This window comes from Phascolarctos cinereus, unplaced genomic scaffold (genome assembly GCF_003287225.1).
Source record: "Phascolarctos cinereus isolate Bilbo 61053 unplaced genomic scaffold, phaCin_HiC Scaffold_1;HRSCAF=81, whole genome shotgun sequence".
In the NCBI taxonomy this organism is placed as follows: Eukaryota; Metazoa; Chordata; class Mammalia; order Diprotodontia; family Phascolarctidae; genus Phascolarctos; species Phascolarctos cinereus.
In genome coordinates this window covers 69,175,937-69,194,767 of record NW_027555514.1, presented here as the reverse complement: position 1 = coordinate 69,194,767, position 18,831 = coordinate 69,175,937, and the positions used below count along the sequence as shown (strand labels likewise).

Below are 18,831 nucleotides of genomic sequence, written 5' to 3'. Positions count from 1 at the left end.
GTGCAGGTTGTTACCTTTTTTGCAGCTTGCTTGTAGTCTTAGGGAGTTGCCTAGAACATTGAGGAAGTAAGTGGTTTACCCACATTCACATGGCCAGAATGTGTCAGAGATGAGAACTGAACCCAAGTCTCTCTGATCTTGTCGTTGGCTGTTAAATCTCTGATTAAAATACTGCATTTGGTAAGTAATAAGACTGTTTTGGTGGGCAGAAATGTTCCTAAGCTGACACAGAGTTTAAATTTCATTTAGTCTCTTTAGTATGATTTTATTGTGTGCATTCTAAACATTTAATTTTCTTATGTCATTTTTGGTTGGGAAAAATTGGAAAAATAATAATTTTGGAAATAAGAGCCTTTTGGTTAATTTTAGAACAGGTTCGTTACACAAAATAGTCATGTCAACCTTCCTTACTAACATGCTCTTACCAGTCTTTACCTCAGTATTTTCATACTATGTAGGCATAGATTAACATAGGCTAGTATAGTATTCCCCAGCATTTCTTAGTCTCTGGCATACTAGCGAACTTGTCAGAAGGTGTGTGTTTTCTAGCTTCATCTAGCGGCATTCAGTCCAGTGATTTGTTTATCCATACTTTATACATCCACAAATTGACTTTGCCTGACAGAGTTCTGAGTCAGTTTATGCAGTGTGTTTATCCCACCCTTTACCTTCTTTTGTTGCTTTCCAAGGTATACATCTGCTTTTCTCAGTGACTAATAACGTCTGGCTCCTGTTCTTGTTCTCCGTACCATCTCTTTTTGTTGGGCTCAAGTACTTTGATATTTATACTGATGAACTTTCTTTTTTTAAAAAAAATTTTTTATTATTTTATTATTTTATTTTGATTTATCAACAATCACTTCCATTAACTTTTGAGTTTTAAATTTTTCTTCCCTTCCCTCCCCAAGACAGCATGCAGTCTGATATAGGCTATGCATATACATTCCTATTAAACATATTTTCACATTAGTCATGTTGTAAGGAAGAATTAGAATCAATAGAAGGAAGCACAAGAAAGAGGAAACAAAATAAAACAGAAGTAAAAAAAAAAAAGCAAATAGTATGCTTCGATCTGCATTCAAACTCCATAGTTCTTTCTTTGGATATGGATGGCATTTTCCATCATGAGACCTTTGGAGATGTCCTAGATCCTTGCATTGCTGAGAAGGGCTAAGTCTATCAGTGTTAGCCATCAGACAGCATGGCTATTACTGTGTACTATGTTCTCCTGGTTGTGCTCACTTCAGCCAGCATCAGTGCATATGAATCTTTCCAGGGTTTTTCTGAAGTCTGCCTGCTCATCATTTCTTATAGTACGGTAGTATTCCATTACCTTCATATACCACAACTTGTTCAGCCAGTTCTCAGTTGATGGGTGCCCCCTCAGTTTCCAATTCTTTGCCACCACAAAAGGCTGCTGTAAATATTTTTGTATATGTAGGTCCCTTTTCCCATTTTTATGATCTCTTTGGGATACAGCACTAGAAGTACTATTGCTGGGTCAAAGGGCATGCACATTTTTATAGCCCTTTGGGCATAGTTCCAAATTGCTTTCCAAAATGACTGGATCATTTCACAACTCCACCAACAATGCATTAGTGTTCCAGTTTTCCCACATCTTCTCCAACATTTATCATTTTCCTGTTTTGTCATCTTGGCCAATCTGATAGGTGTGATGTGGTACCTTGGAGTTCTTTCGATTTGCATTTCTCTAATCAGTAGTGATTTAGAGCATTTTTTCCTATGACTATACATGGCTTTAATTTCTTCATCTGAGAACTGCCTGTTCATATCCTTTGACCATTTATCAATTGGGGAATGACTTGTATTCTTAAAAATTTGACTCAGTTCTGTATATATTTAAAAATGAGGCCTTTATCAGAGACACTGGTTGTAAAAATTCTTTCCCATGGGGCAGCTAGGTGGCGCAGTGGATAGAGCACTGGCCCTGAAGTCAGGAGGACCTGAGTTCAAATGTGGCCTCAGACCAAACTTGACACTTAGTAGCTGTGTGACCCTGGGCAAGTCATTTAACCCCAGTTGCCTCAAAAAAAAAATTCTTTCCCAATTTTCTGCTTTCCTCCTAATCTTGTGCAAAAACTTTAATGTAATCAAAATTATCAGTTTTGCATTTTATAATGTTCTGTCTCCTGTTTGGGTATGGATTCTTCTGTTCTCCATAAATCTGACAAACTATTCCTTGCTCTCCCAGTTTGCTTATAGTATTAGCCTTTATATCTAAATCATGAACCCATTTTGACTTTATTTTGGTATATGGTATAATATTTTGGTCTATGCCTAGTTTCTGCCATATTCTTTTCCAGTTTTCCCAGCAAGTTTTGTCGAATAGTGAGTTCTTATTCCAGAAGCTGAGATCTTTGGGTTTATCAAAGTAGATTACTGTAGTCATTGACTACTGTGTCTTGCATACCTAACCTATTCCACTGATCCTCCATGCTGTTTTTTTTTCTTTCTTTTTTTTTGGGGGGGGCTAAGCAATGGGGTTAAGTGACTTGCCCAGGGTCACACAGCTAGTTAAGTATCAAATGTCTGAGACCGGATTTAAACTCAGGTCTTCCTGACTCTGAGGCCAGTGCTCTATCCCTTGTGCCGCCTAACTGCCCCTACCACCACTCTATTTCTTAGCCAGTACCAAGTAGTTTTGGTGATTGCTGCTTTATAATGCAATTTAAGATCTGAAATGGCTAGGTCACCTTCTCCTGCATTTCTTTTCATTAGTTGCCTTGATATTCTGAACCTTTTGTTATTCCAAATGAATCTTGTTATTATTTTTCTAGTTCTATAAAATAATTTTTTTGGTAGTTTGATTGGTATGGCACTGAATAAGCAAATTAGCTTAGGTAGAATTGTCATTTTCATTATATTAGCTCAGCCTACCCATGAGCGACTGATGTTTTTCGAGTTATTTAGATCTGACTTTATTTGTGTGAAAAGTGTTTTGTAATTGTGTTCATATAGTTCCTGGGTTTGTTTCGGGAGGTAAACTCCTAAACATTTTATAATGTCTACAGTAAGTTTAAATGGGATTTCTCTTTCTATCTCTTGCTGTTGGGCTTTGTTGGCAATATATAGAAATGCTGATGATTTGTGTGGGTTTATTTTATATCCTGCAACTTTGCTAAAGTTGTTTATCATTTCAAGTAGTTTTTTATTTGATTTTTCTAGGATTCTCTAAGTATATCATATCATCTGCAAGGAGTGTTTCTTCTTTACCTATTCTAATACCTTCAATTTCTTTTTCTTCTTTTATTGTAAAGCTAACGTTTGCAGTTACCATATTGAGCAACAGTGGTGATAATGGACACCCTTGTTTCATCCTTGATCTTATTGGAAATGCTTTTAGCTTATCCCCATTACATATGATGCTTGCTGTAGGTTTTAGGTAGATGCTACTTGTTATTTTAAGGAAGACTTCATTTGTTCCTATGTTCTCTAGTGTTTTTAATAGGAGTGGGTTTTGTATTTTGTCAAAAGCTTTTTCTGCATCTATTGAGATGATCATGTGGTTTCTGCTAGTTTTGTTGTTGATATGATCATTTATGCTGATAGTTTTGCTAATATTGAACCAGCCCTGCATTCCTGGTATAAATCCTACCTGGTCTTAGTGTATTATTCTTGTGAGAAGTTGCTGTAATCTATTTGCTAATATTTTATTTAAAATGAACTTTCTAATAATTTGCCCATACAGTTCTTGTACCTTTAGTCCAATTACTTTACTTCTCCATCTTACTTTATCTATACACCATTGTAGATGCCATCATCTCCTAAGATCTGAGGTTTTAAAATTCCACTATGTAAGCTTCTGTCCTTTCTCCTTCTCCCTCACATTTATTCTTCTCTTTACCATCATCATGACCTTTTGTCACTTGACCCATTATTACTCTTCAGTCTGACTTCATTTCCCTCCATGCCCTATATTGAACCAATGGCCTGCCATTTTAATGCTTTCCTAGCTACTATCCTAGAATTCTTTGCCCTTGATTTTTACCATAGTAGTGCTTGTCTCAGAATCTGATATCTCTATCTCTGGGTTGAATAAAGGCACAAAATTAAATAATTTAACCACTACAAATCTTTGGTGAGGAGCCCAAACTGTTGCTCAGCAGCTCATGTAATCTACCCGTATTAACTTCCTGTCTCCTTCTCTAAGGTGCTTATTCCAAAACTTTTCTTTTCCTCTTCCCCGAGATTGTTTCTTCTCTTGGGTAAGGGGTGGGGGTGGGAATGGGGAGGGGGAAGGAGGAGGAGATACAAGTGTGTGTGTATGTATGTATATGTGTGTGTGCATGCATGAGTGTGTGTGTGTATGCTTATATGAGTTTACATATATAATATTTGTAGTAGATGATTGACTTCTTACATCACTGAAATTGAGGTTGAGATGAGATTCTTCAACACTTCTCAGTATCTTCACTGAAGAGGTCTCTCTACTCCTCTCTAAGCCAAATCTCTCTACCTGTAACCTTGATCACAATTCCTTCTTGCTTCTCTAGAATTTGATTCCAACAGTCATTCCTTTTTAGCTGTGTAGATAGAGCTCTTAGAGGTTGAGTGATTTATCTGGGGTCACATAGCTATGGAGCTTGAACTCAGATGTTCTTGTCTTTGAGATTGGCTCTATCTACTGCACCATGCTGTTTTCTCTAGAATATTGATGTTAAAGATGAGATTTTTGTTTCAGGGATAGTAAGGCTTGGGATCATGGAAGTAATTGGTAATTCCTCAGATGCATTCCAGCCTGGTCTCTTCCTGTTTAATTCTGGGCCCAAATCATTGTTCATCTGCAGTGTCTGTCTGAGTTGTATGTATTGATGGGCTGACTACCTGTGTGAGTTGTCTGTCCAGCTATATATTGTAGCATCATAAGTACTTTGTATGTATTTGTGAGATTTGAATTTTAATGTTGTAGGGAAAATTCATACTTCGGGTAGAGGTTTGGATTTGATGATCTCTAAGGTTCTAACTCTTAAGAGTCTCATTCAATTAGTACATGTTTTGTTTTCTGACATTTTTGTTGATACTTTAGCACTTAAAGCTATTTATACCATAATCCCTGCTTTTCTGAAACTCTGTAATGGCTTCTTAGACATTGTATATTATTTTTATTGCTGGTTTTTGAAAACAGCTTGTGATGTTGGAGTGTATTCATTAGCATAGGTATTACTGTGTAGTAAATGCATTATATATTTTTGAATTTGCAATACACTATAGAGCTAGGAATTTGGAAAACCTATCTGTTTAGAATTTATATTTATGAATGTTTTTGGCACAATGTTTTGTTACTGTGGAAATGAGGTCAAATGCTTAATTTGATATAAGATCTTAGGTGAAATTTTTACTGTTTTCATGGAATTGTTTCATTTTTATCAATGTCTTTCACCTGAGACTGAATATTTGTGCCTTAGAATGCATAAGTTCTGTTTAAAGTAACTTGTGCATATATTTGCTACTTTATTTGTTAAAATTTCTTAGAAGCTTATTGAAATATTTAAGTTTAAATTTGTACGTAAATTTATGCTTTAATTTTAATTATCATAATTAGAAGTTATGCCAGCTTTGTTAAGGTTTTTAGAAATCTTTCTTCACAAGTGGAAAAATTTAGTTAAGTAGCATGAGAAAAAATAGATTACTTTAATGGCTTTACAATGAAAAGCTCATCAAGAATGTTTCATTAGAATGTTGCTCATCTAGGTAGCAATAACAAAAACAATAGACGTGGTACATTTGCATTTTTGTTTTGAAGAATCCATCTGTTGTATGTAAGTGTAGAAGGTGGTTTCAGTTCAGAATGACTGACTACTAAAATAATTTACTAGTAAATCTAGTTTAGCATTTTGGCTGTGAAGCATTATTGAGTTTGAAATGTCTTGAGAGAGCCCATAAATCCTAATCTGGAGAATAGGGACATCTGAGAGGAATCGACATGATATTCAGAGTAAACGAGAGTTGGGGAAATTTTAGAGGAAAATACAGGGAATTAAGCCTATAATCGTAATGGGGCGAAGTTTGCTATAGAGAAGTTTTTTATGTACATAATGCACATAATTTTGCATATAGTTTTTTAGAGTGAAAAGTACTGCTAAGCACCTTTTTCTCAGAGAACCTCTGTGTGCATTATGGACAGAAGTAAATTTCACACTTGTCACTTCTTTGAGATATAAAATGGATAAAAATATATTTTCTTACAAAAATATATTTGCTTACTTTGGGAAATGGCTTTGTTTTGTTTAATTTTGCTAAAGAAAAATTTGATTTTTTTAATTTGTCCCAACTTGATGCTTATATACTTTCCCCTCATTTTAGCTTCATTGCCTGCCATCTTAGTGTCACAGTAATAATTTGAAGATGTTCACCCAGTTGAGGCTGTGGTAAACTAGTATTCAAATCTACAATCCTAGCAAGTAGTTGATTAAATTATCTACTTGTTCTTAGAGAAACTCCAGTCATGTCGTTATTAATCTAGGAAATGAAAATATGACAAAATGTTCTTCTACTTTTATATTTGTATGACACGTTTTTTTCAAATTTTCCTTTTCATTAAGATACCTGAAATGATTAAAAGGCAGTTGTTTTTTACAGTAAAATTTATGAAGTTCTCAAGGACTTTATCAGTTTATTTTGGTTTAAAGATAGGAGATTGATACCTTTTTGTATGTTTTGATTAATATATAAAACTGACATCCTGAGAAGTTTTACTTTTTTGTTAGTGCTGTAGAAATGTGTTAACCATTGTCATCTCTGAGTTTGTCTTGCCAACTTTGAAGCAAAACTAGGACTTTAGTAGTGGATATTCTTCCATCTAGTGTAAGAGGCTATAGTAAAGTAAATCTCTGTGAAGGATTTTGAAGAGTCTTTAACATCTCACTTTGCTTAAGATTAGCGAGGATTTAGCTAGTTCTAACAGTGGAAGTGTGAAAGTACAAAATTGCTTCAAAAATACTGATTGATTGTTGTCTTTAGATTTATTTCAAATATAAGCATCTGTTCTGACATGTGAAAGTTCTTAGATAACTTCATTAAATGTTCTTGGTTTAAGAGTTTATAGGCTTCTAGCTCTTATTTATATCTAAGATAATTTTATAAATGTTCTAATACTTATCTGTAGAGGAAATGTGGGTACTTATAGATATACATTAAGTTGCTGTTTTGCTTCAGGTAAGAGAAGGAGTAGATTGAGGGAGTCAGAAACAGTGCTAAGAAAGTATTTGAAAATATAAATACCTTTTATTAAAATTTCTGTGTAAAATGCTGGCTTCCAAATAGCGAATGGAAAGAATGTTGCACAGGAAGTCATAAGACTTGGATTCATGTTCTGACTTGGCTATGCACTAGACTATGATCTTGGTCATGTACAACTTTCCTTTCTGAGCCTCAGTTTCCTAGAGAAATGGACTAGATAACCTCTGAGTTATTTCCAGCCCTGGAATTCTATGATTTCTGTATTATTCTGCTGTAGACCCTGTACAGGTAAAGTGAAAGACTGTTGGTGGAGAGGATTGGGAAAAATCAGAAAGGGTAGTTTATTAAGAATTAATTTTTATCATGGTGAAGAGAGGAGAAAGGAGGAATCCAGCAAATGGCAGTTCTGTTTTTATAGTACAGGTATTCAGATTAGAATCTACAGATTTCTTTTGGACTTCAAATGGACTTGCCTTTTGAAGGGAAAAAGTGGGCTGTGCACTGCACAGGAATGACTCTAGTTGAAAATAGCTCAAGAAGGGCCAGATTCAGAGCACTGGGGAAAGCTAGGGTTATTCTGACATCAGTGTGACCTGATCTATCTCAAATCTGTGAGGATTGGGAGGCAGTGATTTAGATCAGGTGTAGGCAAGCTGTAGCATCACAGAAGCATTACTTCTGAATATGGCAATCTTTTCATTTCATATTTGTTTGTGATTTGGATGAATGAATGGTCTTGAGTTCTTGCTACATGAGGATTGGTTGAGAGAATTGGGGATGTTTCCTACAGAAAAGAAGACTTGGGAGTGAAAGATTGGCGGAATCATAGCTGTCTTCATAGTAATGGAAAGGCTGCTTCGTGGAAGAGGGATGAGGCTTGTTTTTGGCCCTGGAAGGCAGAAGTAGGAGCAATACATGCTGGATGACAACTTGTCAAGTATGTTGTAGAGGGAGTTCTTTTTCAGGTATAATTGGACGAGGTGGCTACTGAGGTCACTTGGGATATTCTGTAATTCTGATTCTTGGTCTTAGCCTTTTGAAGGCTTGCTTTTCATTTTATGCTGGCATATTGAATTCCGTCCTCGTCTAGATAGGAGACAAAGTCATAGGCAGACATTGCTTAACTAACTTGTGTTTTTGTAGTTACAGAAGGAAAAGGGTTCAGTTTTTGATTTTTTTTTTGGTAGGGGATGGATTTAAGCTTATGACACTGCCCTAAATTGTTTTCTTAGAGCCTATCATTTTATATCAGGCTTCTCCAACTGGTAGATTTATTGATTTTAGAAAAGTTTTATTGCTGTCTTTAACTTTAGAATGTAGGCATTTTGTGATATATGTTCTCCATTGAGAGAGCCCTCTAAGAAAAATAGGTAACCAAAATCAACTGACACTATGTCCATCTAGCAGCGTTAAGCAGCACCCTTTATTTATAGTCCCCTATTTCTATAATAAGGAAGTAGTTATGATTCATCATCTGACTTTTAATTACAGCTTGTAGTTTTACTTAGACGACTTGAATTCTAGCCTAGTCTCTGCTACTTACCAGCCCAGTGACCTTGGACCAAATCACTTAAATTCTTTGGACTTCAATTCAGCCATCTGGAAAAATGAGAAAATAACACTTGTCTGAGATGTACAAATGAAGTGAGTATGTTGTTGGGACCAATTGGTGTATAATTCAGAGCCCACTCTGATCAGTCTACATTCTGCTTTTCTCTGCAATTTGCTGAATTACCTATTAGGAAGGCTCCTACCACTCTGCTCAAGGGCTTGACTGTCAGCTTCCCCTTTCCTTCTTACTTAGGAAATTAACTCACTGTCAGCAATCTATTCTTTTCCCAAACCCTTGTTGAAATTACTGTAAAATACTCTTAAGCTTTCATAAGAAAATGAAAAGCAACTATTCACAGTTTGTTGGGGACTCCTGGCCTATGGACTTTGGTTTTTTTGTTTAAGAAAGTAGCTTTTCTAACAGATGTTTCAATTTTTTTCATTCTCTTTTTGTCTTGCTTTGAAGAATTAATTTTTATTTCATCAGCCTGCTTTGATACCTAAGGACCTTATTTATACCTAAGTTCCAGGTGACTTGGTTTGTTGGATCTTATTGTGTGTGGATATTTTGTATTTTTTAAGAGTATATGTTGCGGTTACTTTTTTTTTTTTAACAGACAAGCCACCAGATAGTTGATCGTCTTGAAACTGGGTGTTGTTCAACTTTAATATATTTGTATTAAACAACTAACATATGCACAGCACTCAGGTAGAGGCTAGGGGATACATAAAGACCTAATTACCTTCATAGAACTGTGTGTGGTAGGCATATTGCTTTGACATCTTGTTATAGCAGTTTGCAATTATATTTTTAATTAAATTTATTACATTGTCCATCTTATGTATTCTGAAGGATAATTTGTGCTCCTTGAGGAGCAGCTGAATATTATTAAAATTCTGAGGCAATTTCTCATTTCCTATTTTTGTGTATCAGCATTTTCCTTGGTATATGTAAACATTTATATAATACTTTAAGATTTCTGAAGAACTTTTCCCCAGCTCTGTGAAGATAGGTAGTACATGTATTATTTTCATTTTGCAGTTAAGGAAATTGAGGCCAGGGTATAGGTTAATGAACTTGCCTAAGGTGGCACTATATTTTAAAAATATATTTATCTTTTTTAATATATTTTTAATACATATATCTTATCTTCAGTATATTTAACTTACGAAGTTTTGAAAACTTCTAGAATGTCATTTTTTCTAATTGCTTCACTTCAGTAAAAATTAAACAGAGTGTTGTAAATATGATGGAACAAGAGTTACTACTCTTAACAAGGTTATAACCTTCTAGATGATAATTGATGATTTGTACAGCATAGATCCAGAAGTTTGAAAAGACATATTTTATGCCAGTTAAACTGAAATAGAAATGGATCCCTGGAGGCCATATTCTGACTTAGAAAGTCCCAGATTAACATTTTCAGTGTTGCGTTGTAGGGTAGATTCTTTTGTTAAACATTTCCCTATTACATTTTAATCTGGTTCTGCTGTACTGTACTTATCTGGACCATGAGTTTGACATCTCTGTCATACACTGCCATTCAGTCCTCGCAACCATTCTGTGAGGGAAGGACTATGCTAATTATCCATGTTTTTAGAAATTAAGTCTCTGAGGCACAGAGAAGTTAAATGATTTTCTTGTAGTTGTAAAGCTAGTGTCAAGATTTAAACCTGGGTCTCCTCTGAGTCCTGTTCCAAGTCCAGCACCCTTTCCATTACACCAAGCTGCCCCTGAACGTTGTGCTGACCAGGGTGGTGAGTGTGTGAGGTCAAAGGAGGTAATGAGTCTGGAGGTCTTGTGCATTTATGCGATATAAGGGATAAGCAAGCCAGCATAAGCTGACCGGTAAGGCTCTCTGAGGGGGAGAGAGAAGGTGGCATGTGCCAGACAAGTCTCAAACCTCCTCACTCCCTTTCACCACAACCTTCCCTCAGACCATGATGGAGACAACCGAGCATCCTGAACCCTGGAGCCCTAAGAATATTAGCACCTCACAGACCACCAGTCTAGAAGTCCTGATGGACTAGGGGCCTACTTTCTTTGCTGAGCACCGGCTTATCCTCAGGCAAGTAAGCTCAGGCATTTTGGGAATGGCAGCACACCTCCAAACCACTGGTCCAGCTTCCAGCCCAGCCAGCCCTTGTTGCCCTCATTGGGGAAAGCAACTCTAGTGGAGATGTAACACAGACGCTGTTTCTGGGGATGCTGCAGCCCTTGCTTCTTCAGCAGGCATGGCTACTGAAGAGCCAGAAAAGAAAATCCTCTCTACCAGAGTCTTTGGTACTGGCAAATGTTTCTCAACATCATAAATGGATGTGATTTTATTAGTGGAAGTAACATTAAAAAAGATATATTAGCGTTTTTTTTTGGCCATTGCAAGCTAAGGACCTTTCCATCTGATTTACAGCCGAAACCTTCTATATTCCTTGTCTCCCCTATTAGAATGTGAGTTCCTTGAGAGCGGAGACTGTCATATTTTTCTATTTGTATCCCCAGAGCATAGCACAGTGCTTTTCATATGGCAAACATTTAAGTCCTTTTTCATTCATTCATTCATTCATTCATTCATGTAAAATTGACAGGACTGCTCAAGTGATTGGAGTCTGAAGTGAGGGAGAATGAAGGGTTTGTACTGTGCTTTTGGTATATAGATTACAGTTATTTGATTGAAGGAAAATTAAAAAATTAAAAATGTAGGTCTCTTACACTGAACTGTAGTATAAAGTAACTATGGGCCACACCCAGTTTCCTACATTAGTTCAATCAGATCTTCCAACAGCTGTCAGAGTTTGTGTTTTGGCTTCTTAAAAATACTTCTAATTTTGATCTAAACCATGAGATGTTCTCCTGATGAAAGAAATTTAGAGTATCTCAACAGGGGCTATGATAAATCTTGGGGGTCGCTATTCAATAGTGTTCAGACAATTGGGGAGAGACTCTTTTTCTAAGTAATGCTTTTCTTAAGGAGAGGAGGTTTCTAATTGACTTGCAGTGGTAAATGTTTTCCTTGATCTCTTATGTGTAAAATCTTGAAATATCAATGTATTGTACCGTATTTTACCTCTGGACATAAAACAGCCACTTTGGTTTTGGGAAGAATATCTTCAAAGACATTTTAATTTTATTTTTCTGTGTAACTATTTTATAGGAATTATGAAACATAAGAAAGGAATAAAAGATTCATGGCACTTGGATAATTATTTCTTAGTGTGTAGCTGGTCACATTTTGTGTGAGTTGTGTTTATTATTAATGGTTTTATTCTGTCTAATTTGTAAGGTCATTGAGGGCAGGGCTTCATAATCTTATCCCTTAGCACAGTGTCCTCCAGATTTCTGGTTTTGTTGATAAAGTTCAAGTAAAATAATGGTTTATAGTGGGTCAAATTCTCTACCTCCTTTAAAATATTCAAAAAAGTCTGTGTTTTATGCTAGACCTTCTCTGTTGTGACAGTTAAATATTTAGTACTTTTTTGAAAAAAATCACAGTTAAATTGGCAAGCATAAACTGTATATACTTTATCATTCTGAATGATGTTGGAGTTGAATGCTTTAAGTTTGCCAGCCAATAAATTCTGAATTCATCTGATTGTCCTATTATCGAGCACACATCTTTTCCACAAGAATTTTGTTGTTGGTTAGTCATTTCAGTCATGTCCAACTCTTCATAACCCTATTTGGGATTTTCTTGGCAAAGATACTGGAGTAGTTTGCCATTTCCTCCTCCAGTTCATCTTACAGATGAAGAAACTGTGACTTACCCAGAATCATGGAGCTGGTAAGTATCTGAGGCCAGATTTGAACTCAGGAAGATGAGTCTGGTTCCTTACTGCAGACTCAGCACTCCACGTACTTTGTCACGTGGCTACTTTTCTACAAGAATAACCCATCTCAAAATAATTGCTAAAATTATTAACAGGGTAAAAAAGTTTTGTTTTTATTTTTAACTGATTTCCTATGTTAAAAATGAGGGGAAATAATACTTGTACTGCTTATGTCATTGGATTTTTGTGAGGAAAGTGCTTTGCATACAAAGGGAGCTTTATAGTAGACTGTTCTCTACCCAGTACCACTTTTAAACTACAAATATTAATGAAATGGATTTGACCTTAAACTTTTATCTACTGGTACCTTAATTATACATCAGAGTCAGTTGAATGTAAGAGACTAATACCTTCGGATAGGAGGAAGAAAAGAGTGCTGTAAGGAAGAAGCGTGCCAAAGCAAAACTTTGACAAACTGTCTTAGGGTTAGCCTCAGTTCCTTAAAGTTAAGTACCTTTCCTCTTAGAGTATTACCTCTAACCATCTGATAGTAAACCTGTTGTATTTTGTTTGCATACTCTTTCCACTGTTAGTAGGTAACCTCTTTAAGGATAGGAACTGTTTTTACCTTTCTTTGTATCCTCAGCCCTTACCACAGTTGCTAGCACAAAGTAGTAACTGCTTTATCATTCCAATTCCTGATACTGTATAGGTGTGTTGAATGGGAACAAGTCCTTTTTTCTTTTTAGGATTTTTTTCTTTTGTAATAAAAATTATTTGGCTTATCAAACTTGGTACTGATTATCCTATTTTATACTTTTTGACCCCTTTCAAAAATGGAAAAATAGAATTTAAACAGCACAGAAGTTAGAGTTGGAAGGGACCTCAGTGGTCATCTAGTGCAGCCTAGACCTGATGGTCATCCAGCTCTCTGCTTGGATACCTTCAGTAATGGAGAACCCCACACTTCCCAAGGTAGCTATTCTGAGTTTAGATTGCTCTGATTGTTAGGAAGTTTTTCCCAACATCAAGCCTAAATTTGCCTGTTTTTGCAGTAGGTTCTGCTCTGATAGCCCTTCAGATAATTCAGCATAGTTACCTCATCCCCATCTCCTCTTCCCCCTTGTCCCTCAGGCTAAACATTTCTAGTTAGTTCAATAACAAGGATTGAACATATTTTAATAATGTACTAGGTGTTGACTGATGCCGTGTCTGGCACCAGTGGCTAAGCACACTTCTAAACTTAGCTCTTATAATCGAATATGTAGCTTTAGATTTAATTTGGGTTATAGCTTCATCATTCTCCTACCTTTAGATTAGTGTGACCTTTGTCTAGACTCTGGGGCAACATGGCATGATTGTGAACCTCAAAGTCCAGAGAATGTAAACTGTTTTGTCTAGACCATTGGTCTCTGAAGTGGAGGCTAAGGCTTAAAACCAGTGGTGTGTGATCCATCACAGGACTCTGGTTACTTTACTTTTGAAAATATTCAGCATAGTTCCTTAATATTTTTTTTCTTTTAACTACAGAAACTTAGTCAATGATTATTTAACAGTTTATAGTTTTAAGACATTTGCAAAAAAATTCTTTGTTAAATCCTAAGGTTTTTAAAAGTAGTTGGATATAATATTGTGGACCTAGAATTGAAAAGGAAAATGGGAAAGTTTGCTTTTGGGCAGTTGCAAAGCATTTTTACTGCCTCTGAGCCTCTCGTAACAGCAAAGGACGATCTTTTCTTTTTTAATAAATTTTTATTGATAATTTTTTTTTAGTATTACCTAAGTTTTCTCTTGTTGAGTAAGGCATGAAAGGTGGGCTGCCAGAGTACTCCACTGGTGTTACTTTCTTGATGACAGGAGAAAGCAGGGAAGACCTCCAATCAGTTGGGTGGACCTCCTGTGGTAAACTTTTGGGAGGACCTGGATGAGAATTGTGCAAGATAGGCAGGCATGGATGGGTTGCACTCTGTATCACTTTGGGGGAACTCCTGAATCATTGAGGTCATAGATCCATTTGAGTACTTATAATGATGTGCTCTTAAATCTACTCTGCAGATTTTTAGTAGCTGATAATTTGTCCAACTCCCCCACCAATCCGTAATTTATTGGGAAAGAATAATTTTGATATATATGTAGAGAATGGATTTTCCTTTTCCTTACTAGAAATGTAACTAAAGTTGTATGGTCTTAACCATTTCTTTTTGCTAAAGCAATTATGAGGTAATATGTTTATGAGAAGTGTTTTTTTTTTTAAGTTTTAGGCTTTTTGGCATTGATTTATTAATGAGTAATAGTAGCATATTAGCCAATAGTTAAGGAGCTTGGAGCTATTGGACTTACCAGCCCTTTGATGGCATTTGGTCATTGGTCGAGGTGAGGATGGAGAATCTATTTTCCATAGGCATTGCTTCCCCTGGTGATGCATCCTGGGCTGGCTCCATCTGGGTCTGAGGGTAAAATAAAATGGTAGCAGTAGTTTGATTTGCCAGGCACATTCTGCCTCTTGTCCCTCATTCCCTCAGGGGACCTTGCTACTTCAGCAGATATTACCCTTATCTTGCCCTAATTTTATTTTGCATCTAGGACAGGTAACAAGAGTCCCTATTTATGCCAGATGGGGGTGACAGCCTTTCAAGAGTTTTCAGTAATTTGTGTTGTAGTTTGATTGGAGTTTTAGACTTCCATTTTATTTAAGTTAGTATATTCACTAGTAGAACATGTGGACAGAAAACATTAGTGCTCTCTGTGATAAACCAGACTCTTTGTTCCTATGGGTAGCAATTACAAGTATAGCTCTCTTCTATTAAAAGAAACAAGACTTCTTTATATGACTTTCAGTATGTCTAAGTCTGAATAGTAGCATAGTCTTACCCAGGGGAGAGAACACTGGGCAAGGAGTCAGGAAATCTGGACTGTATTCCAGACTTTGCCACAGACTTGCTATGTGATCTTAGGAAGTCACTTAGGCTGTATCTACTGCAGTTCATTCAGAGTAAATGAGCCTTCCACACCATCTGCCTCCTTCGAGTTGGCAAAGTATCATATGGGCAGGAACAAGCAACCAGACAAATGGTATTTTCCTCCATTACCAAAAGCTGGTTTGGTTCCATTTTTTTATTGGGTATGTGGGTTATAACCAGAATGAGCCTGGGGGTATTTGTCTTTGAAATCGATCGATGGCATTTTATTTTTTTTTTTTATATTTAACATTTTATTTATATTTCCAGTTATACGTAAAAAAACAATTTTTAACATTCATTTTTAAAAATTCCGGGTTCCAAATTTTCTCCCTCCAAGGAACATTTTATTAAAAGCTCACTTTAAGAACTGTGCTAGGTTCTGGGAATGCCCCTGAAGTCACAAATGGTTTTGTGTCCCCACTCTTGGGTCCTCCCTTTTCAGGAACACTCTTGAGCAGTACTGGTGTGTACCTTTGGTCTATGGGTGAGATTCAACTCTTGGGCTAATTTTGTTTTGCATCTAGGGCAGATACTAAAAGTTATTATTCCTATTTATGCCTTTTGGGGTGATGACCAAGGATTATCAGTAATTTGAGGTTTAGTGTATTGAGTTTTAGGTTGTTTCTGAGAGAAAGTGATACTGGGAGAAGAAAAGAGAGAGGTACAAAATGGAGTCTCCTTAGTAATTGTGGCTGAGACCAGACCTGTATAGAAAATATATCTATATATCTACACACACACACACACACACACACACACACACACACAACACACATCTATATCTATATCTATATCTCTCTCTATATATATGACATTTAAAAAATATTAAGAACCTCTGTTTTAGGGTATTTAAAATGTCTTGCTTTGGTAGATGGAAAGTAAACAGGTGGTAGCAAAACTGCCTTTTAATTTAGTGAGTTTTGATTTTAGGGGCAACTGATTATTTGAGGCCATTTAGAGAATTAGTATACTAATACCCTGGGCCCTATGAGTTTTGATTTATAGCTAAGCATCTAATTTTGTTAAAAACTTGTCCAAGACTATTTGAATTTTACTTTATCAACAAACTACTGTTACATAGTTTCTTTTTTTCTCCTAGAATTAGGCCATTTGGTAAATTAGAAACTCCATATAGTTAGCTATTATTTAGCATTTATTTTAAAACTTGTAGAATGTTGCAAAGGTGAATAATGTTTTTCAGAATCTCATAAATTAAAACCTTATTCTTTCAGAAACAACCCATGATATGTATATTTCATGTTTTTAGTCTTATTGCAACAATAATAATGACTAACACACAAGAGCACTTAAAGGTGCAAAGCAATTCATGTGCATTTTTTTCATTGAGTCTCAACTTGTGAGGTAGGCTGTTACAAGTATTGTTATTTCCATTTTACAAATGAGGAAACTGAGGCTCAGAGATTTGTGACTTTCTTTTGCACAAAGTATGTGTTAGAAGTAAGTTCTGAGTCCAAGTCTTCCTGATTTGAAGTGCCACATTCTTCTTTTGTTTTTTTTAACCAACTTTTTGCTTACTTTATGCATTTCAAAACATAATGAATATCTTATCTTGAAATTTGTATTTTTTGCCTAAATTAGGAAATTTAATTTCTAAGATTAAATGTGTACAAATACACATGAACAGTGAATACAGATACACTTTCAATATTTAATTATACCACTGAATTGTGTTTTCACTGGAAAAATCAATGACAGAACATTCTCTAAAGGCTTGCCTTTTTGACCATCTGAATGCTGACCTGAGTTAGTGTTCAGTCCCCTGAGGGAGGGATGACTGTTGTAATGTGGCAGTGTGCCAAATCACGGCATGCTGCCTCAACAGCATGAAACTATGAACTTAGTCTTGCTAGCTCTGTAGTAACTTCCTTCTTATGAGTTTTGTTTTCTTTGTTAACTAGCAAAAACAATTTTAAAGGTTTTAGGTTATCACTTTAAATAATGGAGCTTCTTGAAGAAATTTTCACTGATGATTTTTTAATAGTAATTTTCTTTGGTTATAAAAATCAGAATCAGACTAGCTGTGTGATCCTGGGCAAGTCACTTAATCCTGATATTCCTCACAAAAAAGCAAAAAAAAAAAGTTAGGATCAGAGTGTACACTTAGGGCTTTTGTTTTATAGATAAGGCAGTGGAGGGCCAGAGGGAGAAGTGATTTGCCTATGGTCACTTTGCTAGTAGAGTTGCAGGTGTGGCACTTGAATATAGGGATTTTTATTCAAGTTGAATTTTTTTTTTAATATCAAATTGTTTCCCAAAAGCTTAGAGGCAAAATTTGAACTTCAGTGCAACTGAAATGTCACTGGTAGGTGACAGAAATCTGAGCTCCTCTTATAGCTGACATTTACAATCAGCTCTGAGGTTCCTAAAGCATTTTACATGTTATTTTAAAAAATTGTATTTTACTTTTGATACCCTTAGTTTTTATATTACCTTTATTTCCAAATATTTCTAGAGTAATCAGTAATATCTTAATTGCCAAATCTCCTTAAAGTTGATTCTTCTAGATCTCTCTTCACCCAACACATCTCCTCTTGGATATTATCTCCTCTTTGGGTTTTTGTGACGTTCTTTCTTGATTCACCTACCTGTCTTAACCTTGCCTGTTGGTTTCCTTCCCTCACTCATCCATGTGATACCCACTAACACTTGCCAAATTTACCCTTCCTATTCTTCCCTATTCCTTCCTTTGTTTAAGGGTATCATCATCCTCGTCACCTAGATTTGACATCTCAGTGTCATCTTCTGATTCTTACCATCACTGATGTCACACGTCTGGGTTGTCATTGCTGTCCTGATAGCACTTTTCACGTAATGACCCTTCTTGACTATTCACAGTTCTGCTCTCCTAATTCAGGTCCTCATCCCTTTTCACCTAAAATATTACAAAAGCCACTTTGATCATCTTACTCTATACAGCTACCTGGATAATTTTCAGAAAGCTCAGGTCTGACCATGTCACTCCCCTATTCAGTAGACTCAAGTGAAGCCTTATCTCTAGGTTCAAATAAACACCTTTGATTGGCATTTAGTCTCTCCATAATTTGTTCAGTTCTTACAGCAACACTCCATCTTTGTACCTTTGCACTGGCTGTCCCCCATGTCTGTAATGTCATTCATTCCCTTATCACTTACGCTTACTAGAATCTTCGGTTGCCTTTAAGATTCAGCTCAGGAGCCCTGTTCTACATGAAGCTGTGCCACGTTGCTCTCCTTACTCCCCGGCTGCTAGTAGTGCTACCCCCCAAAAACCCACCTTATATTCATCGTGTATATATCATATATATGTGTGTATCTCTAAATAGAAATATTTATATATTTCCCCCTCCCCCTTTTG

General features: G+C 36.0%; 1 protein-coding gene across 13 annotated transcripts in view; it reads left to right on the top strand.

Annotated features, from left to right (window-relative positions):
- The window catches only part of ARHGAP12 (Rho GTPase activating protein 12), a 145,609-nt gene that overhangs the window by 20,502 nt on the left and 106,276 nt on the right, over nucleotides 1-18,831 (top strand). The window lies entirely within an intron of this gene.